Below are 23,018 nucleotides of genomic sequence, written 5' to 3'. Positions count from 1 at the left end.
TTTGTGTATGTCCTACTTTTTTATCTTATGCATAATTTTCTTTCTTTAAAATAATTATCACATGTGTGTATGTGTATTCATATATGTATATTTTCTTATTGTTCCATAACCTTTTAAATATTGCTTAAAATGTTAGTGTAGTTTGCTTTTTTTCCCCCAAATTATAAGAGTAGTATTTGCTTAGTGTAGAAAACTTAAAACAGAAATGTGTAAAGGGAAAAGCTTCATGATTTAAAAAGAAATGTAAAACTTTTGGATTTATATTCTTTTTGTATTTTTTTCCTGAATAAACATATATACATACTTTTATTTTTATTTTTAAAATATTTATTTATTTGAGAGAGAGTGTGAATGTGCATGTGAGCAGAAGGGGTGGGAGAGGGAGAAAATTTCAGGCAGGCTCCATGCTGATCGCTGAGCCTGACGTGGGGCTCAGTCTCTTGATCTTGAGATCATGACCTGAACTGAAACCAAGAGTCAGATGCTTAACTGACTGAGCCACCCAGATGCTCCTACACACGTTCTTTTAAATTTGAGATTAGAATCCTTCACGTATTAATTGTGGCTCTTTTCCTACCTCACAATATGTTGTAAGCCTTTTCCTGTCATAAGTCTTTCAATGTCTTTGGATATGCCATTCTTTTATGTAATGGTTCCTTTGTGGTTGGACATTTGGGTTCCAATACTCATATATATACACAATTCTGTGAATAATTTTCATACTGTGGTTTTAAAAATGTGTTTATCCTGAGGTGATTTTATTTTTTGTTCTGATTGATAACAATTCGTTCAAATACTAAATTAGGCTGCCTTACTATTCCACAGTGTTATCCCATATTTGATTTTAGTGGGCATAGGTATTTTCTTTAGGGCTGCTTGTTAGTAGGAACGTTAAAAAAAAGTACTAATTTTGGTTCCTGCTTGTGTGTAGCTCTTTTCCTCTAGTTGATGAGGTATGGTGCTAGTATGCTGAGGCCTCCTATGTAGGCTGAATAAGCTCACTCTACTCAAGGCCAAAGATTATATACCCTTATTTATGTTGTATTCCTTGTTAGGAGGGTATGGATATACCACTGAAAATCTGATTGCTGGGGAAAAGGTCCGTACTTCCTTTCTTAAAGAAACAAAATGTTTGTTTTTCTGTTGCCCAAGTACATTTTCATGAAAAGTGTATTGGCTGATTTTAGGCAAATCAGAGATTTGAGACTACTTTTGAGAAGTAATCTCTTGGGCACTCCCGGTGGCGCAGCGGTTTAGCGCCGCCTGCAGCCCGGGGTCTGATCCTGGAGACCCAGGATCGAGTCCCGCGTCAGGCTCCCTGCATGGAGCCCACTTCTCCCTCTGCCTGTGTCTCTGCCTCTCAGTCTCTCTCTCTCTGAATAAAAAAAAAAAAACAAAAAAAAAAAAAAAAAAAAAAAGCTTATTTAAAAAAAAAAAGAGAAGTAATCTCTTACAATATTTCATGTTTATTTTAAATTACTTACTGAATATTATATTTCTCTGACATGTTTTCTTTACCAATTAGTGGTGTTTGTAAAGATAAGTCACAGCGGAGAGTGGTTTTCTATTCTTCACTTGGCAGCACATTTGAAGATATGACAAGCTTCCTCTGAAACCTGGCTCACCATGGCAACAATTCTGGGGGTGTGTGCAGGGAATGGGGGTGGTGTGGGCAGAGGTTCTAACGTGTAGGAGCCCCTTCACCCACTCAAATTTCTGTTGAGTATCATTGAGCTAGAACACTAATCTCTAGTGTTTACCATGAATTTTAAAGACTGTTCCAGTGGTACACCTTGCTTTGTTGCCTCTAATTAAAAAAACCCAAGCTTCTTATTTTGATAATTGTAGATTTGTATGCATTTGTGAGAAATAGCACTCAAAGACCCTGCATACGCTTCCCCTGGTTTTCCCCGGTTGTAACATCTTGCATAATTGCAACCAGGAAATCGACATGGATGCCATCCATCCAGATCTCCCTGGTGTCACCTACACTCATTTGTGGCTGCGTTCAGTTCTGCTCAGCTGTGTTACATGGTAGAGTCTGGGGTCTCCACCACAGTTTGGATACAGACCAGTGGAATAGCTCTGCCACGAGATCCCTCCCATCTTCCTGTGCCAAGCCACGAGTTGCCTTTGATTTTTACATACATCTGTTATAATTGCAATATTTGGATGTGATAAACTGTGTTTGAACCCTCTCATTAGTTTGATCGAATTGATCTAAATGGAGGAATTGTTAAAAATTGGAACTTAGACACTTAAAAGTAAGACATTTGCAACTTAAATCTGTCTCAAGTATGTAAACACATCAATGAAACTCTTGTGATTTTTCTCTTAAATGTTAGACTCATGTACTCAACTGCTTGTTGGACTGCAAGGAGAGCTTGATTTACTTACTGGTGTACTTACTAACTCTACCTCCATCCTCACTAGCTTGAGCTTTTTTTTCTGTGTGTCTTCTCAGGAACGGAGTCATTTGCTTTGTGTAGGTACCTAGTATTAGGAAGAGACGTTTCTTCCTCAGAGAAGATGTGATTCAGTGCCTCTCTGCTGTCTTTCTGGCCACTGTATCTATGACGTCCCCTGGAGCTGCCTTCTGCTGTGAGCATGCCACTCAGCTAACCCTCTCCCCTACACCTTCTCCTTGAAGCCTGGCTCTTCTCTGAGTAAAATACCTTTCTGTCTCTCTGAGGTAGAAGCTACTTATTCTTGCTGCCCATGTAACCAGAGTTTCCTAAACTAGGCCCTTGCAAATTAAAACGATCTGCTCTGAGGCTTGTGCCATCTAGACATGTCACATTACCAATCTTGTATCTGTCCTTACCTGACTTCATAGTCCCTGCCTGGTAGCCACCTCTCCCAGGTTTGCTGACGGCTTGAATGCTGACGAGCCATTCGTTATCTTCCTCTTTGCCCCCTTCTCTCAGTACCTCTTTCTTTGTTTCTAGATGGGATTGTGTCTCTGAGAAGGGACCATATGATGCCTTAGCCTTAAAGTTCTGGACCTCTTTAGCTCTCAACCGGAAGTCTTAAATGCTGCTACCTTGAGGGCTACTCTCTGTTTTCCCAGCCCTTTGACTTCATCAGGATCTTTAGTTTGTTGACTTTTTCATTTATTACAGTACATTACTTCCTTCTCCACCTTACTTATTACTTAATGACTTTCTTGCTGTTCTGATATGTTAGGAAAATAATCTCTGTGGCTCTTTAATTCTACCTCGCCTATGAAACCTAGTGTCAGATAGTCGTTCAGTTTCTGTAACCTTGGGGTTCATGAGTGTACCTTGGGTGGGCTTGTGCACTGGCTAGACCTGGGGGTGTCTTGCTGTCTTCCTACATGCCCTTGTCACTCCCACTGCCCCATGTCCCCCGGGAAACCAGCTCTCAACCCACCTCCATGCCCACCACTTGTAGAATGTGATCCGCCTTTAATTCTGCAGAGAAACATTTTAAAAATTCAGAAATAAGTCTTCAACTTCATGTTCTACCACCCAGAAACTTATTTCTCTTTTCACTCCTCTTTTCATGAAGTCCCAGGGAAAAAAAACCCTTCTCCCTCATGTCCTAGGTTTATATCCTAATGCCTCATTCCTCCTCAGAGACCTCATTCACCATCAACACCACTCTTACTCTGTCTTCAACCTCTTTCCTGTAGCTCCTTTCCCTTACTATGTAAATGTGCTTCAGCCTCTTCTCATCTCAACCATTGTATCCCATCTCAGCTCCACTTACTCTGTTACCTGTGTGGGCACAAGCACATGCACACCTGTGTGCACACACAGTCTGCAAAAAAAAAAACCAAAACAAAAAAAAGACACCATATTATTTGTCTCTCCAGCCTCAACACATGTACATTCTTTAGCCCATGGTTCTACCCCAGCCTCCCCACTGAAACCTTTATTCTAAAGTACTGTTTTCAAGCTTTCTAGTTTTCAAATGCAGTGAGGGACTTTCCATTGGTTTATTTTCTTATCCCTCTATGACTTTTGACATTGTTGACTCTGCTTTGCTTCCCTAACACTGTATTTTTTTAAATTTTGCTATTATTTCTCTGGCTAGTCAGGCATTTTCAGAACTTCTGTTCCTCAGTTGACTATGTTCTTCAGGGTTCTGTCTCCCCTTCCTTCTTACTCTAACACTTGTGTGAATGGTCTCATCTTCTGTGGGTTTGGTTACCATCTGCTTGTCACTCTAAATTTCATCTGTAGCCTAGATCTCCTTTTAGCTATAGATCCATTTATGCAAAGCACTCATCTCTGTGTGGATGTTCTGTAGCTGCCTCAGACTCAGTATGTCTAGATACTGAGCTAGCATTGCTCCCAACGTAGTCCATTGATCCTGACACTGAGACCTGCTTTTTGTTTTATTGCCCATGTTCATAAATGGTACTATTATTGACACATTTGCTGCAGCTAGAAACTCAGACTCCTCTCCTATTCAGCTCCCATATCTACTTGATAACTAAGTAATTATAATTCCATTTCCACAATATTTTTTTTAATTAAATTTTTTTTTTTTGAGAAGAAGAGAGTGTGTGTGCACTGAGAGGGAGGTAGGGTGAGGAGGAGCAGAGGGAGAGGGAGAGAGAACCTCTGACATAAGGCTCAGTCTCACAACCCTGAGATCATGACCTGAGCTGAAGTGAAGAGTCAGACGCTCAACAGACTGAGCCACCCAGGCGTCCCCACAATGTGTTTTATTTTTTTAATTTAAAATTTTTTTAAAGATTTTATTTATTAATGAGAGACACAGAGAGAGAAGCAGAGACACAGGTGAGGGGAAATCAGGCTCCATGCAAGGAACTTGATATGGGACTCCATCCCAGGACTCCAGGATCACGCCCTGGGCTGAAGGCAGGGACTAAACCGCTGAGCCAGCCAGGGATCCCCCCACAATGTGTTTTTTTTTTTAAGATTTTATTTATTTATTTATTTATTCATGAAAGACTGAGAGACAGAGAGAGAGAGAGTGCCAGAGACAAAGGCAGAGGGAGAAGCAGGCTCCATGCACCGGGAGCCCGATGTGGGATTCGATCCCGGGTCTCCAGGATCGCGCCCTGGGCCAAAGGCAGGCGCTAAACCGCTGCGCCACCCAGGGATCCCCCCACAATGTGTTTTAAATCTCTTCTTCATTCTGTTAGTACTGGCTTGATTCAGGCCCTCACTCTTCCTCTTCTGGATTTTTACAGTAGACTCTTAATTAGTTGCCTTGTCTATATTCTGTTCCTACTTCAGTCTGTTCACCATATGGTATCCAGGATAATCTTTGTAAAATGCATCTCTGTATTCACTCTCCCCTCTAGTAGCATTCCATAAGTTTTATGAGAAATTAGTTCTGTATCATTATCACACAAGATCTTTTGGGGACTGATCCTTCACATACTCAGATTTTTTCTACCCATTTTCTTACAAATTACTGATTTTGGTAAAATTGAATCACTTAGAGTTCTCCCAATGTGACCAGTTTCTAAGATTTTTTTTTAAAGATTTTATTTTGTTATTTTTTATTTTTTTAAAGATTTTACTTATTTATTCATGAGAGACACACAGAGAGGCAGAGACATAGATAGAGGGAGAAGTAGGCTTCTCTGTGGGGAGCCTGATGCAGGACTCAATCCCTGGACCCAGGATCACAACCTGAGCCGAAGACAGATGCTCAACCACTGAGCCACCCAGATCCCTTAAAAATTTTATTTTTAAGTAATCTCTACATTCTATTATGGGGCTCAGTTGAACTCACAACCATGAGATCAAGCATCACATGCTCCTCTGTCTGAGCCAGCCAGGCACCCCCAAATGTGACCAGAACTCAGTGTCTAAAAATGTATCATTCCCTTTTTGGAGCATGTAAGTCAAAATCCTCTTCTTCCAAATATCTCCATGACCACTTCCCCTTGGGTGTCATTCTCATGCAGTGGAGGAGGTCATGGAGGTGATAGCTCTCATTAAGTCTAGACAGGCCCAGGAATGTATATTTTTTAAACACTCCCCAGATGATGTAGATGCACCTTTCGTTATTGATAGACATTGTATCATTTAAAAATGTATTTCCATACATAATACTTAGCATTGTTGGTTTGGTTCAGAACATGTGTATTGAAAACCAGCTGTATAGCTGACTGACACTATGCTGTGCACTGAGAATACTGTGAATATATGTATCCTGCCCTCTGATAATTCACAGTATAGTGAGGGAGATACAGGCCCATTGTACTGTATATGTATCATGAGATAGGACCATGTATTGGTGGATCTGTGTCTAGGGAGTTAGGGATGGCTTTTAAGAAAATATATGATAACCAGCTAGGTAAAGGGAAACTGGACATAAATTATTTTTTATGAGTCTCAGATTTTTTTCTTGATTTTGATTCAGTAGGTCTGGAAATCTGTGTTTTTAAACAGTTTCCTTACATGATCCTTATGTACCCAGCTCAGCACCAGTCCTAAGATTGACATATAGAAACTACATTTGGAGGAGTGAATATGAGAAACATAATCAAATGGGGATATTTTGAAACAGAAAGAACTTGAGGAAGTCCGCAATGTTCCTATAATTGCCATGACCAAAAGATAACCTCCATTGTCTCAGTTGTGAGACAATTGTGAAAGAGATAGGCAAGAACTTGGTTGGTTGAGAAGAGAGTAAAAGATCTTAATAATCACTTCAAGAATTGAATTTATACTACTAGAGACTACTGCTAATCTGCTAATTTTGAAATTTTCCTTACTTTTTGCCTGACAGGTAGAAATTCTGTAAATCTTGAGTTTGGTCTAAAAGGAATTGTCAGCAAGACTTAGTGAACTGTCATTGTTTTTACTGACCCTGAAACAGTTTGTTGCTTTTTTTTTTTTTAATTGTGGTTAAAAAAACACATGATATAAATTTTACCCTCTTAACAATTTTTAGATGTACATTGATATAGTGTTAACTATATGCATGTTATTGTACAACTGATCTTTTCATCTGCGTGACTAAAACTACCTATTGAACAACAGCAAACATACATTTCCCCTCTAGCCCCTGGCAACCACTATTCTACTTTCTGTTTATGAGTTTGATTACTTCAGATACTTCATGTAAGTAGAATCATGCAGTATTTGTCTTTTTATGACAGGCTTATTTCACTTAACATAATATCCTCAAGGTTCATTCATGTCAAACTGTTAGTTTTTAAAGGAAGGTGACACAGAGACTTTTGATTCTAGTAGTATGGCAGATTAGATAGTCCATAGTCCCTTACTGCTGCAAAACAAGATTTTCAATAAACATACTTTTTTAAAAGTTACCAGGTGTGGGGGGACCTGGGTGGCACCATCAGTTAAACGTCTGACTCGATTTCGGCTCAGATCATGGTCTCAGGGTCATAAGATCAAGCCCCATGTCTGGCTGGTTCCCTGCTCATTGAGAGGTCTGCATGAGATTCTCTCTCTGCCCCCCCCCCCCCCATATACATGCACACTCTCTCAAATAAATAAAATCTTACTTAAAAATTTAAAAAAATAAAAAATTACTAAGTGGGGAGGAAGTGAGAATTCCAGACCTCCTTCACCTCACCATTCCCTAAAAAAAGAAATCTCAGCAAATGGCATAGCTACTCTAAATGAAAATGTCAGTATTAGCTCTAAGATTTGTATAATAAATGTATTTGTATAACAATAAGATAGCCTCAGGGTCACTGAGTGTTATGCTATATGTTGGCAAATTGAACTCCAATAAAAAAAAAAAAGATAGCCTCAAGGTATGTTAACCAAAACTCAATAGAATTACAGGAAGAAATTGACACTTCTATGTTTATGGCCTTTTAGTAAGACAGAATATTGGTAAAGAACTAGAAGATCAGCCACATAATTAAGCTTATTTAATTTTTTATTAATTTTTTATATTTTTTAAAATATTTATTTATTCATGATAGACACACACACACACACACAGAGGGGGAGAGAGAGAGAGAGAGAGAGAGAGAGAGAGGCAGAGACACAGGCAGAGGGAGAAGTAGGCTCCATGCTGGGAGCCCGATGTGGGACTGGATCCTGGGACTCCAGGATCATGCCCTGGGCCAAAGGCAGGCCCTAAACCGCTGAGCTACCCAGGGATCCCCAAGCTTATTTTAATAAGAAAAATATATAGAACCTACGTCCAACAATTAGAGAATACATTTTCTTCTAGGACTTTGGAATATTTATAAAAAAATGGACCATCGAATTGGCTGTAAAGTAAATCTTAACAATTTAGGAATTGCTGTCTTATAGGCCATGTTCTTTGACCAGAATGCAATTAAATTATAGATTATTAATAAAAAGGCAAAAGTTCACATAAATTTGGAGATTTAAAGATTTCTAAGTAATTCATGGGTCAAGAAGAAATCATAGTGGAAACTTTAAAATGCTTAAAAGTGAGCAGTACATAAAATACTACTTACCAAAACTTTTGTAAAGCAGCAAAAACAGTAATGCAAAGAAAATATGTTGTCTTGGGGTGCCTGAGTGGCTCAGTCAGTTAAGTGTCTTGTCTGCCTCTTGATTTTGGCTCAGGTCATAATCTTAGGACCCGGGATCAAACCCTGCATCGGGCTCTGCGCTCAGTGAGGAGTCTGCTTCAGGATTCTCTCTCCCTCTGCCACTCCCCTTGCTCACTCACATGCAGTTTCTTTGTAAAATAAATAAGGAAATCTTTAAAAAAAATGTTGTCTTAAATGTATTAAAACAATGATAAAAATTAATGTGCTAAGAAAAGGGCCTAGTTCTTTCTGTGAACTTGTTACAGAACTTGAATAACCAAACCTGAAAAGTTTAATAATAACACTAAAGTTACAGGCATATTTCCCTCATGAATATAGATGTAAAGATTAGCAGACTGAATATAGCAGAGTCTGTAAGTTTATTTTAGGAATAAAAGGGTGGCTTAACATTAGCAAATCTTTTTTTTTTTTTAACGTTAGAAAATCTTAAAGATGTTGGTTCACCACAGTAATGAGGTAAAGGAGAAAAAGTCATATGAATATTTCAGTAGATGCAGAAAGATTATTTAAAGTCAGTGCTTGCTCATGATTAAAAACAAAACACATAGCAAACTGGAAAGAGAGGGGAACTTCTGTAACCTAATATAAGCTACTTACAAGACACCTATAATAACTTAAGTCTGAATGATAACATGTTAGAAACTTTTTTTTAAATTTTTTTTTTACAAAATGAAGAACAAGACAAGGATGCCCACTCTCACTACATCTATTTCACATCATGCTTTAGGTCCTAGCCACTATAGAAAAAAAGAATAAGAAATAAAAGGCATACAGATTGGAAAAAAAGAAACAAAGCTACCATTTTATTTGATGCTATATAACAAACCACCCCAAAACAGTCCCTTAAAACCATAGCAGTCATTTTTCATCAATGCAAAATTGGGGGTTAATTGGACTCAGGAGATTCTTGCTCAGGGTCTTGCGTGCAGTTAGAGTTCAGATGATAGCCAAGGCCTTCTCACTCGGTTATGGGCTGTCAGCTGGAACACCTACATAGGGCATGACCATGTGACCTGGACTTCTTGCAAAGAGTAGCTGGGTTTTAGGAGTGAGTGTTCTGAAGGAGCCATCTGGGAACTGAAATGCCTTGTACCACCTAAATTTAGAAGTCTCATCATTCCATCACATTCTTTTCATTAGTGGCCATTCAGGTTCTAGGAGAGGAGATTGATGCTCCACCATTAGATGGAAGAATTATCAAAGAATTGTGGACATGTTTTAAAACCATCACTATTTTCTTCATAATCCAGAAAATGTATGGACAAGTCAAAGAATTATGAAGAAACATTTTGGTAGTCTCAGAATAATAAGACAAAAGACCTTTGAATTATTAAAACAGACCTTTATACATGACAGGCGTCTGTCATCTTTCTTAGTAATCAAATTTAGATAAAAGCTGTTGTATAATAGTAATCAGAACATGTATAGATATAAGTTAAATTTTATAGTAACTTTTATGTAAATATTTGCTAACATTCTTCCTTATCCCACCTAAGCTTTAAAAATAAAAACCAAATGCACTTCACATTTTCAAACCATTCTATTGTCAACTTTTTTGCTTAAAGGTTTTCTCATTATATGTTAGGACTTTGACCTTTGGTTCTCTTTTTAATTTTGTTATGTTTTTAATCTTCAATTTTTATCAATTCTAAATCAAAGATATTTTAATAGTTTATTTCTACAGATCATTGTGATGCACTGGAGTGGATCCAAGAAATAAGAATTAGAATTCTTGGAGCACCTGGGTGGCTCAGTGGTTGAGCATCTGCCTTTGGCTCAGGTTGGGGTCCCTGGGGTCGAGTCCCTCATTGGGCTCCCCTCAGGGAGCATACTTCTCCCTCTGCCTGTGTCTCTGCCTCACTCTGTGTCTCATGAATAAGTAAATAAAATCTTTAAAAAACAATTCTTAGTGAAGAAGCTAGAATTGATTAGATGGGGAAAGAAAACTTATACTGAACAACATGATAGCTGACTTCAGATATCTGAAATTCATACGGTAAGGGATGTGTTGTCCTCTGTTAAGCTTGAACAATAGAACTGCAGTTGAATGATAACACTGGATGGATAACACTGTTGGTGAATTTCAGGTCACCAGTTTTTTGACCTATAGAACATTGGTTAATTATTATTATTTTTTTTTTTAGAGATATTCTTATATTCATATTCTTAATCAATCTTCTATAAATATTCCCTCTCTCAACTTTTTTTTTCCGCATCAACAATTTTATTTTATTTTATTTTATTATTATTTTTTAAATTTATTTTTTATTGGTGTTCAATTTACTAACATACAGAATAACCCCCAGTGCCCGTCACCCATTCACTCCCACCCCCCGCCCTCCTCCCCTTCTACCACCCCTAGTTCGTTTCCCAGAGTTAGCAGTCTTTACGTTCTGTCTCCCTTTCTGATATTTCCCACACATTTCTTCCCCCTTCCCTTATATTCCTTTTCACTATTATTTATATTCCCCAAATGAATGAGAACATATAATGTTTGTCCTTCTCCGACTGGCTTACTTCACTCAGCATAATACCCTCCAGTTCCATCCACGTTGAAGCAAATGGTGGGTATTTGTCATTTCTAATAGCTGAGTAATATTCCATTGTATACATAAACCACATCTTCTTTATCCACTCATCTTTCGTTGGACACCGAGGCTCCTTCCACAGTTTGGCTATCGTGGCCATTGCTGCTAGAAACATCGGGGTGCAGGTGTCCCGGCGTTTCATTGCATTTGTATCTTTGGGGTAAATCCCCAACAGTGCAATTGCTGGGTCGTAGGGCAGGTATATTTTTAACTGTTTGAGGAACCTCCACACAGTTTTCCAGAGTGGCTGCACCAGTTCACATTCCCACCAACAGTGTAAGAGGGTTCCCTTTTCTCCGCATCCTCTCCAACATTTGTTGTTTCCTGCCTTGTTAATTTTCCCCATTCTCACTGGTGTGAGGTGGTATCTCATTGTGGTTTTGATTTGTATTTCCCTGATGGCAAGTGATGCAGAGCATTTTCTCATGTGCATGTTGGCCATGTCTATGTCTTCCTCTGTGAGATTTCTCTTCATGTCTTTTGCCCATTTCATGATTGGATTGTTTGTTTCTTTGGTGTTGAGTTTGATAAGTTCTTTATAGATCTTGGAAACTAGCCCTTTATCTGATATGTCATTTGCAAATATCTTCTCCCATTCTGTAGGTTGTCTTTGAGTTTTGTTGACTGTATCCTTTGCTGTGCAAAAGCTTCTTATCTTGATGAAGTCCCAATAGTTCATTTTTGCTTTTGTTTCTTTTGCCTTCGTGGATGTATCTTGCATGAAGTTACTGTGGCCGAGTTCAAAAAGGGTGTTGCCTGTGTTCTTCTCTAGGATTTTGATGGAATCTTGTCTCACGTTTAGATCTTTCATCCATTTTGAGTTTATCTTTGTGTATGGTGAAAGAGAGTGGTCTAGTTTCATTCTTCTGCATGTGGATGTCCAATTTTCCCAGCGCCATTTATTGAAGAGACTGTCTTTCTTCCAATGGATAGTCTTTCCTCCTTTATCGAATATTAGTTGCCCATAAAGTTCAGGGTCCACTTCTGGATTCTCTATTCTGTTCCACTGATCTATGTGTCTGTTTTTGTGCCAGTACCACACTGTCTTGATGACCACAGCTTTGTAATACAACCTGAAATCTGGCATTGTGATGCCCCCAGCTATGGTTTTCTTTTTTAAAATTCCCCTGGCTATTCGGGGTCTTTTCTGATTCCACACAAATCTTAAAATAATTTGTTCTAACTCTCTGAAGAAAGTCCATGGTATTTTGATAGGGATTGCATTAAACGTGTATATTGCCCTGGGTAACATTGACATTTTCACAATATTAATTCTGCCAATCCATGAGCATGGAATATTTTTCCATCTCTTGTGTCTTCCTCAATTTCTTTCAGAAGTGTTCTATAGTTTTGAGGGTATAGATCCTTTACATCTTTGGTTAGGTTTATTCCTAGGTATCTTATGCTTTTGGGTGCAATTGTAAATGGGATTGACTCCTTAATTTCTCTTTCTTCATTCTCATTGTTAGTGTATAGAAATGCCACTGATTTCTGGGCATTGATTTTGTATCCTGCCACGCTACCGAATTGCTGTATGAGTTCTAGCAATCTTGGGGTGGAGACTTTTGGGTTTTCTATGTAGAGTATCATGTCATCGGCGAAGAGGGAGAGTTTGACTTCTTCTTTGCCAATTTGAATGCCTTTAATGTCTTTTTGTTGTCTGATTGCTGAGGCTAGGACTTCCAGTACTATATTGAACAGCAGTGGTGAGAGTGGACATCCCTGTCTTGTTCCTGATCTTAGGGGAAAGGCTCCCAGTGCTTCCCCATTGAGAATGATATTTGCTGTGGGCTTTTCATAGATGGCTTTTAAGATGTCGAGGAATGTTCCCTCTATCCCTACACTCTGAAGAGTTTTGATCAGGAATGGATGCTGTATTTTGTCAAATGCTTTCTCTGCATCTAATGAGAGGATCATATGGTTCTTGGTTTTTCTCTTGCTGATATGATGAATCACATTGATTGTTTTACGGGTGTTGAACCAGCCTTGTGTCCCAGGGATAAATCCTACTTGGTCATGGTGAATAATTTTCTTAATGTATTGTTGGATCCTATTGGCCAGTATCTTGTTGAGAATTTTTGCATCCATGTTCATCAGGGATATTGGTCTGTAATTCTCCTTTTTGGTGGGGTCTTTGTCTCGGTTTTGGAATTAAGGTGATGCTGGCCTCATAGAACGAATTTGGAAGTACTCCATCTCTTTCTATCTTTCCAAACAGCTTTAGGAGAATAGGTATGGTTTCTTCTTTAAATGTTTGATAAAATTCCCCTGGGAAGCCATCTGGCCCTGGACTCTTGTGCCTTGGGAGGTTTTTGATGACTGCTTCAATTTCCTCCCTGGTTATTGGCCTGTTCAGGTTTTCTATTTCTTCCTGTTCCAGTTTTGGTAGTTTGTGGCTTTCCAGGAATGCGTCCATTTCTTCTAGATTGCCTAATTTATTGGCGTATAGCTGTTCATAATATGTTTTTAAAATCGTTTGTATTTCCTTGGTGTTGGTAGTGATCTCTCCTTTCTCATTCATGATTTTATTAATTTGAGTCTTCTCTCTCTTCTTTTTAATAAGGCTGGCTAATGGTTTATCTATCTTATTAATTCTTTCAAAGAACCAACTCCTGGTTTTGTTGATCTGTTCCACAGTTCTTCTGGTCTCGATTTCGTTGAGTTCTGCTCGAATCTTTATTAACTCCCTTCTTCTCTTGGGTGTAGGATCTATTTGCTGTTTTTTCTCTAGCTCCTTTATGTGTAAGGTTAGCTTTTGTATTTGAGTTCTTTCCAGTTTTTGAATGGATGCTTGTATTGCGATGTATTTCCCCCTTAGGACTGCTTTTGCTGCATCCCAAAGATTTTGAACGGTTGTATCTTCATTCTCATTAGTTTCCATGAATCTTTTTAATTCTTCCTTAATTTCCTGGTTGACCCTTTTATCTTTTAGCAGGATGGTCCTTAACCTCCACGTGTTTGAGGTCCTTCCAAACTTCTTGTTGTGATTTAGTTCTAATTTCAAGGCATTATGGTCTGAGAATATGCAGGGGACGATCCCAATCTTTTGGTATCGGTTTAGACCCGATTTGTGACCCAATATGTGGTCTATTCTGGAGAAAGTTCCATGTGCGCTTGAGAAGAATGTGTATTCAGTTGAGTTTGGATGTAAAGTTCTGTAGATATCTGTGAAATCCATCTGGTCCAGTGTATCATTTAAAGCTCTCGTTTCTTTGGAGATGTTGTGCTTAGAAGACCTATCGAGTATAGAAAGCACTAGATTGAAGTCACCAAGTATAAGTGTATTATTATCTAAGTATTTCTTCACTTTGGTTAATAATTGATTGATATATTTGGCAGCTCCCACATTCGGGGCATATATATTGAGGATTGTTAAGTCCTCTTGTTGAATAGATCCTTTAAGTATGATATAGTGTCCCTCTTCATCTCTCACTACAGTCTTTGGGGTAAATTTTAGTTTATCTGATATAAGGATGGCTACCCCTGCTTTCTTTTGAGGACCATTCGAATGGTAAATGGTTCTCCAACCTTTTATTTTCAGGCTGTAGGTGTCCTTCTGTCTAAAATGAGTCTCTTGTAGACAGCAAATAGATGGGTTCTGCTTTTTTATCCAGTCTGAAACCCTGCGCCTTTTGATGGGGTCATTAAGCCCGTTCACATTCAGAGTTACTATTGAGAGATATGAGTTTAGTGTCATCATGATATCTATTCAGTCCTTGTTTTTGTGGACTGTTCCACTGAACTTCTTCTTAAAGGGGAATTTTAAGAGTCCCCCTTAAAATTTCTTGCAGAGCTGGTTTGGAGGTCACATATTCTTTTAGTTGCTGCCTGTCTTGGAAGCTCTTTATCTCTCCTTCCATTTTGAATGAGAGCCTTGCTGGGTAAAGTATTCTTGGTTGCATGTTCTTCTCATTTAGGACCCTGAATATATCCTGCCAGCCCTTTCTGGCCTGCCAGGTCTCTGTGGAGAGGTCTGCTGTTACCCTAATACTCCTCCCCATAAAAGTCAGGGATTTCTTGTCTCTTGCTGCTTTAAGGATCTTCTCTTTATCTTTGGAATTTGCAAGCTTCACTATTAAATGTCGAGGTGTTGAACGGTTTTTATTGATTTTAGGGGGGGATCTCTCTATTTCCTGGATCTGAATGCCTGTTTCCCTTCCCAGATTAGGAAAGTTTTCAGCTAGAATTTGTTCAAATACATATTCTGGCCCTCTGGCCCTTTCGGCGCCCTCGGGAACCCCAATTAAACGTAGGTTTTTCTTTCTCAGGCTGTCGTTTATTTCCCTTAATCTATCCTCATGGTCTTTTAATTGTTTGTCTCTTTTTTCCTCAGTTTCCCTCTTTGCTATCAACTTGTCTTCTATGTCACTCACTCGTTCTTCCACCTCGTTAACCCTCGTCGTTAGGACTTCTAGTTTGGATTGCATCTCATTCAATTGATTTTTAATTTCTGCCTAATTAGCTCTAAATTCTGCAGTCATGAAGTCTCTTGAGTCCTTTATACTTTTTTCTAGAGCCACCAGTAGCTGTATAATAGTGCTTCTGAATTGGCTTTCTGACATTGAATTGTAATCCAGATTTTGTAACTCTGTGGGAGAGAGGACTGTTTCTGATTCTTTCTTTTGAGGTGAGGTTTTCCTTCTAGTCATTTTGCTCAGTGCAGAGTGGCCAAAAGCAAGTTGTATTGGGAAAAGGAGAATAAGAGAGGAGAGAAAGAAGGAAAGAAAAGAGAAAGAGAAAAAAAAGGGAAGTAAAAAAACGGAAAAAAAAAAAAAGAAAAAGAAAAAGAAAGGAGAAAAAAAGGGGGTGGGGGAAGGAAACAAATCAAAAAGCAAAACAAAACAAAACAAAACAAAACAAAACAAAAAAAAAAGAAGAACCACCGGGGAGTATCTTCTGATTCTGTGTACTTTAAGTCCCTTGGCTTCTCCTGGAAGTTGTCAGTCTAGCTGGTCTTCTGGGGGAGGGGCCTGTTGTGCTGATTTTCAGGTGTTAGCAGTTGGGGGAGCTGCTGTGCCCCTGCCTGGTGCAGGGCTCAGTGGGGGTTGTTTACCCCGTGAGGCCGCAGGAGGAACAGCCCCAGTGGCGGGGCAGCTCTGGAAACCTGGATTCAGCTCCGGAGCTCTCCGTCTGCAGGGCCTGGAGGCTCCGGGGCGGGGCCGCTGATCTGCTCAGCTGGGGCAGGAGCGTCCTTGCTGTCCTGGGCCCTCCCGGCCTCTGCCTGTCCCGGGGGAGGCGGGATCCTGGGCTGTGTCCCGGCGCCCTGTGCTCCGGAGCCTGCGCTGGTGGATTCGCGCTCCCGGGCCGCGCAGCCCCCTCCGCGGAGCTGCCGCCCGAGCCCCTCCGAGCTGCTCCTGGAACCGCGCAGCCCCCTCCGCACGGAGCCTCTTCCTCTGCCCGAGCCCCTATTAGCTGCTCCCGGGGCCGCGCAGCCCCCTCCGCGGAGCCGCCGCCCGAGCCCTCCGAGAGGCTCCGGGTCCCGCCGTGCGCGCTGCAGCCCTTAGGGAGCTCGGCGCACTCTCCTGGGCGCGCAGTTGCTGTTACTGTCCCGGGGAGCCCGAGGGCATCCCCGCCCTCCTGGGTCCTGCTCCAACTCCCCGCGAGCCCCTTTCCGCCCGGGAAGGTCGGTGCAGCTCCTGCTCCTCCGGGACGGGGCTCTCCTGTCCTGGGGACACTCGCCCCGGCCTCAGCCCGGCTCCTCGCGGGGCCCCTCCCCCTTGGAGGCCTTTGTTTCTTTATTTCTTTTTCCCCGTCTTCCTACCTTGATAGAAGCGCGAACTCTTCTCACTGTTGCATTCCAGGTGTTCTCTCTTTAATTCTCAGGCCGAATTCGTAGATTTTCAGGATGATTTGAAGGTTATCTAGGTAATTTGGTGGAGACAGGTGATTTGGAGACCCTACTCTTCCGCCATCTTGCTCCTCCCCCCCCCCCCCCCCGGTTAATTATTTTTGAAATACCTCTTGTATGCTTTACTTCTTGCCCCATTCCTTGTCTCTTCCTCACTTTCTTCATCCATTTACCTTTTTCTCATCTTAAACTGTTGATTCCTTAACAGGTGCAGCCTTTTTTTTTTTTAATTTAATATTTATTTATTTATTTATTTTAAAGATTTTATTTATTCATGACAGAGAGAGAGAGAGAGAGAGAGAGAGGCAGAGGGAGAAGCAGGCTCTGTGCACAGAGCCCGACATGGGACTTGATCCCGGGTCTCCAGGATCACGCCCTTGGCCAAAGGTGGTGCTAAAACTGCTGGGCCACTGGGACTGCCCCCCCCCTTTTTTAAACTGGACTACCTGCCCCCCAGTAAAGTTTTGTTGAGTCTTCAAGACATAGGTATCACTCCTCTGAGAGGTACTCGCTAGAAGTTACTAGTTTGTTTCTATAGCACTTTATTTCTGTACTTAGGCACTAATCTTACTGCCTTATAATTTAATTTATTACATATACTCTGTAGAGGAGTGACTTTCATTCAACAAGGGTATTTACCATTCCCTAAGAGACATTTTGGAAAATTGTGGGGGCTTTTTTCTTCTAGTGTATTTCTACTCAACTATTTATATATATTAAAATAGATATTATCTTATTGTAAACTACTTTTCACTTATTTTGTTATATATTTCAGCTAGGGCATTATTGATATTTAAAAAATTATATATAGTTTCTGTTACCTCTAATAAAAAATTATATATAGTTCCTGTTACCTCTAATAGTAAAGGAAGTATTAAAGACTTCATTAAGCCTCTCCTCTCTCCTCTGAATAATTCAGTCTAAAAGCCCTTGGAATTGGGGACCAGCATGTGGAAGGCATGTAGATAAGAGGAGGGCATGTTTGAAGAATGGAGGAAAGGCGGAGTGAACCCTGTGATGTTAGACTAGAATTACTGTATCAGTGTATGAACTCATGGTTTTCAGTGAATATGGATATACAGATATGTAGAAATGTATGTGTGCTTATATTTCCTAGCCCTGACTCCTGAGAAGCCTTGCAAATAATGACACCTTCTTAGTATTGGGCATGCCTAGCTTTTCATATCTAAATTTCATTCTCCACTAAGAGGAAACAGGGCTCTTTGAAGAAATTACTGATTCCAGGGGTGGGGCAGGGAGAGTATAAGAGTAGCCTGGTATATCTTGTAGTCCCAGAAGGTAAGGTTGATCAAGAAATGATGAGGCTATGTCAAAAAGGACACAGAAACCATCTTGAAAGCTCATGCTCCAAATCTGGTGTTGATTTGAACATTTGAAATTAATAATAGTTATAACCTACTGAATAAAATAGGAATCCATGAATTTGCACTAGTATAAAGAAATATGAATAAATACATGGGGAGAAAGGAAAGATCTACCTTAGGTTGGCAAGTAATAAATGTTGAAATAGATGGTAAACTCGGTAAAATTCTGATGAGGAACAGAAGATTTACATAGTCTTAAAAAACCCTTACATAAAATAGTTATTAATACAAGAGGAGAATAGTAGCTGTGCAGAGAAGTTTGGCAGATACCAACCTTAAACGAATAATCAGGACCAGTAATGAAATACATCACATTGAAATCCTGAACTGCCCCATAGAATGTGGTGAGTATACAGCATCACTCTGCTGAACTTGCCAGAGTATACAACATGTACTCCTTCTTGAGGAATATCAGACAACTCAAATGGATTGATACTCTGTAATCTTTAAAGAGTTATAAAACTCTTCCCAGGGAAGACTGAGGAATGGTTCTAGGTTGGAGACCAAAGACATGTGACATCTAAACCTATTATGTGGTCGGGGCACCTGAGTGGCTCAGGCTTGGTTTTGTCCCAGGTCATGATCTCAGGATTGTGAGATCAAGCTGGATCAGGCTCTGCACTCTGCACAGAGTCTGCTTGGGGTTCTTTCTTCTCCTTCCTCCTCTGCCCCTCCCCCAATGTGAGCACACTTGTGTGCTCTCATGCATGCTCTCTCTCAAATAAAATCTTTAAAAAATGTAACATGTGATCCTGTATTGGATCCTTTTATTTAAAAGGCATTATTAGGACATTTGGGGAAACTTGAATAGGGTCTGAATTAGTAAAGTATCACTGTTAATTTTATGATTTTGATGGCTATACTGTGGTAAGTAGATAGAGTCCTTTGTAGAAAATACACACAAAAATATTCAGGGGTATTATATCATGTTTGTAACTTGCTCTCATGATTTAGGGGAAAAAAATCTTTGTGTTTTTCTTGGCATTTTTCTGTAAGTTTTGAAATTATTTCAATTTAAATTTTTTAAAAGATTATTTAAAGGGTGAGGATATTCTAGTAAATACATGAAGGCAAGAAAAGGAAATAAAAGGTAAGCAGAATTGAAAGGAAGAAATAAAACTCTTTGCAGAAAGTCTAAGCATGGTAGTCTACATAGAAAATCCTAAAGAATCTACCAGAAAAATCTCCTGGAACTAATAAGTGAGTTAAACCAGGTTGCTGTATATAAGATCACCATGAAAAAATTAATTATCTTTATTTACTTTAATTACTATCAATAGACACATGGAAACCAAGATTTAAAATACAAAGTCATTTAGGGGCACCTGGGTGGCACAGTCAGCTCAGGCCATGATCTGAGGGTTGTGAGATGGAGCCCTGTGTCAGGCTCCATGCTCAGTGTGGAGTTTGGTGAAATTCTCTCTCTCCTCTCCGCCCTTCCCACTCATGTCCTTTTTTTCTTTTTCATTAAAAAAAAAAAAGTCATTTACAGTTGCTCTTAAAAAATGAAATATTTTGAAATAAATCTAATAAAACATGTATAGGACCTACATGTTGAAAACAACAAAACACTGATAAGGGAAACCAAATAAATGGGGAAACATAACATGTTCATGGATTGGAAATCTTAACATAGTACAGGTATCATAGTATAGTTCTCTCCAAATTTTTGTAGGTTTAACACAATTCCTATCATAATCTCAGGAAGATTTATTTGTAGATACAGACAAGCTTCCTCTTAAATGTGTGACAGAGGAACTAAAATAAAATAACTTAATAAAAGGTGAGAAGGAATCACTCTGTCTGATTTTTAAGACTTATTGTATAACTATGGTATCAAGATGATGTGGTATCGGCAGATGGATAGAAACAAATTGGTAAAACTAGAGAATGCCTGGGTGGTTCAGCAGTTGAGTGTCTGCCTTTGGCTCAGGGTGTGATCCCAGGTCCTGGGATTGAGGCCCGCATTGGACCCTGAAAGGAGCCTGCTTCTCCCTCTTCCTAGGTTTCTGCCTCTCTCTCTCTTTTTCTCTGTTTTTCATGAATAAATAAATAAACCTTAAAAAAAAAAAAAAAAAAAACTAGAACAGAGAACCTAGAAATGGCCTCATGCACATATGGTGAACTGATTTTTGATAGAGGTGCAGAGCAATTTAATGGCAGAAGGATGATCTTTTCAACAGTCCATACTGGAGCAATTGGACCTCCACAGTCCAAAAAAAAAAAAAGAAAAAGTTCAACCTAAACTTCCTTATACAAAAATCCCTAATACAGAAATTAAATATATAAAGTATATGAAATATAAATATATTTAAAAATACCAAAATTTTTTTAAAAATTTAAGACAGAAAATTCAGGACCTAAGGTTAGATAAGAGTTCTTTTTTTTTTTTTTTTTATTTTTTTTTTATTGGTGTTCAATTTACTAACATACAGAATAACCCCCAGTGCCCGTCACCCATTCACTCCCACCCCCCGCCCTCCTCCCCTTCCAACACCCCTAGTTCGTTTCCCAGAGTTAGCAGTCTTTACGTTCTGTCTCCCTTTCTGATATTTCCCACACATTTCTTCCCCCTTCCCTTATATTCCCTTTCACTATTATTTATATTCCCCAAATGAATGAGAACATATAATGTTTGTCCTTCTCCGACTGGCTTACTTCACTCAGCATAATACCCTCCAGTTCCATCCACGTTGAAGCAAATGGTGGGTATTTGTCATTTCTAATAGCTGAGTAATATTCCATTGTATACATAAACCACATCTTCTTTATCCATTCAGATAAGAGTTCTTAATGTGATGCCAAAAGCATAGTCTATGAAAGAAAAAAATCAATGAATTGGAGTAAACCAGAATTAAAAGCCTTTGCTCTGCTAAAGACCTTGCTAGGATATTGAGGATGAAAAAATAAGGACAGACTGGGGGAAGATATTTATAAACCACAAAGAATTTGTACCTAGAATATATACAGGACTCCTAAAATTCAAGAGTAAAAGGCTAAACTATAAAACCAAAAAAAGTACAGTTAGGAAATGGGCAAAAGATTATGAACACAGATGGCAGATAACCATGTAAGCATATGAAAGATATCATTAACTGTTAGGGAACTATCATTAACCATTAGGGAAATGAAAATTAAAACAATGTTGGTTTTAACCATGTTATATACCCACTGGAACAGCAAAAATAATGAGGCTACAATATTCCAAGGATACAGAAACTAGGTCTCATATAAGGCTAGCGAGGACATAAAATGTGTGGCCACTGTGGAAAATTGTTTGACAGTTTCTTGAAAAACTAAACGTATCTTATATAACTCAGCCATTGTGCTCCTGGGCATTTATTCCAGAAAATTGCAACCTTCTGTCCATACAGAAGTGCATTTCCTGAATGTGTATAGCAGCTTTGTTTGTAATAGCTCCAAATTGGCAACAGCCCAAATGCCCATCAACAGGTAAGTGGTTAGCAAACTGGTTTATTCATACCTTGGCATACTACTTCGCAGTAAAAAGAAGTGAGCTATTGATAACATGCAACAAGTTGGGTGGATCTCAGAGGACTCATGCTGAGTCAAAAAATCTAATCTCAAAGGTTACATATTGTATGATTCCATTTTTACAGCATTCTTGAAATGATAAAATTATAGAGATGAAGAATAGATTAATGGGTTAGGAACAGGGTTAGGGGAGAGTGTGACTATAGGGGTTGCACAGAGGATCTTTGTGGTAATGGAACAGGACTGTATCTTGATTGTGGTGGTGGTTTCACAGTCCCCACATGTGATAAAATGGCATAGAACTATACACACCCACACAAATGGATGCCTGTAAAACAGGAAATTGGAGTACAGCGTAGGTTATACCAGCATCTTTCCAGGTTTCTGAATTTGATGCCTTGATTTAGGTACTGGGCAAAGGTACTGTGCTAAGCAGTGGGAATACATGGTGAGCATGACAGGGCCCTGGCTGCAGATGGCTGAAAACATACGTGCCCCAAGGCTGAGTGGATCAAAATCTTGCCATAACGGTAGCCTTCTAACAGATGGCCCCCGCTGTAGCCACAGCTCATCACTTGGGCAGCTCTGCTATAGAGTACTTACTTACACTGGGGACTAGAGAGAGGAGCACAGTGTGCAGGGAGGGTACTTAATGTCCCAGGGAAACGTGGCACATCTTCCAGGACCATTGATTATACTCAGAATGTGGGAAGGTGTGGTTACCTATATATTAAAATACAGATGCATAATGAAGTAGAATTTTTAAGTTCCTATACATTTTTTCTTTTTTAAAGATTTTATTTATTTATTCACGAGAGACAGAGAGAGAGAGAGAGAGAGGCAGAGACCTAGGCAGAGGGAGGAGAAGCAGACTCCTTTCAGGGAGCCCAATACGAAACTCGATCCCGAACCACGGGATCACACCCCGAGCTGAAGGCAGGCGCTCAACCTAAGCCACTGAGCCACCCAGGCGTCCCAAGTTCCTATAAATTTTTAAGATGAAACAGTTTTCAAGGAGTCTTACTTGGATGCTAATAATGTTTCTCAAGTAGTAGGTTGCTCTTTTCTGTATAAATCACAGCTGTGTCTGTGGTCACATAAGTTGGTAGAGCCAGGACAGACATCAGAATCTACATCTTTAGGCCCCTTAGCCTTCTCACCCATTTTCTTTCATTAGTTCTAGA

General features: G+C 39.6%; 1 protein-coding gene across 4 annotated transcripts in view; it reads left to right on the top strand.

Moving 5' to 3' along the window:
* PTPN2 (protein tyrosine phosphatase non-receptor type 2) overlaps window positions 1–23,018 on the top strand; it is a 94,065-nt gene that overhangs the window by 24,316 nt on the left and 46,731 nt on the right. The window lies entirely within an intron of this gene.

This window comes from Canis lupus, chromosome 7 (assembly GCF_003254725.2).
Source record: "Canis lupus dingo isolate Sandy chromosome 7, ASM325472v2, whole genome shotgun sequence".
NCBI lineage: Eukaryota > Metazoa > Chordata > Mammalia > Carnivora > Canidae > Canis > Canis lupus.
The sequence above is the reverse complement of the archived record's forward strand: the minus strand, read 5'-3'. Positions and strand labels throughout refer to the sequence as shown.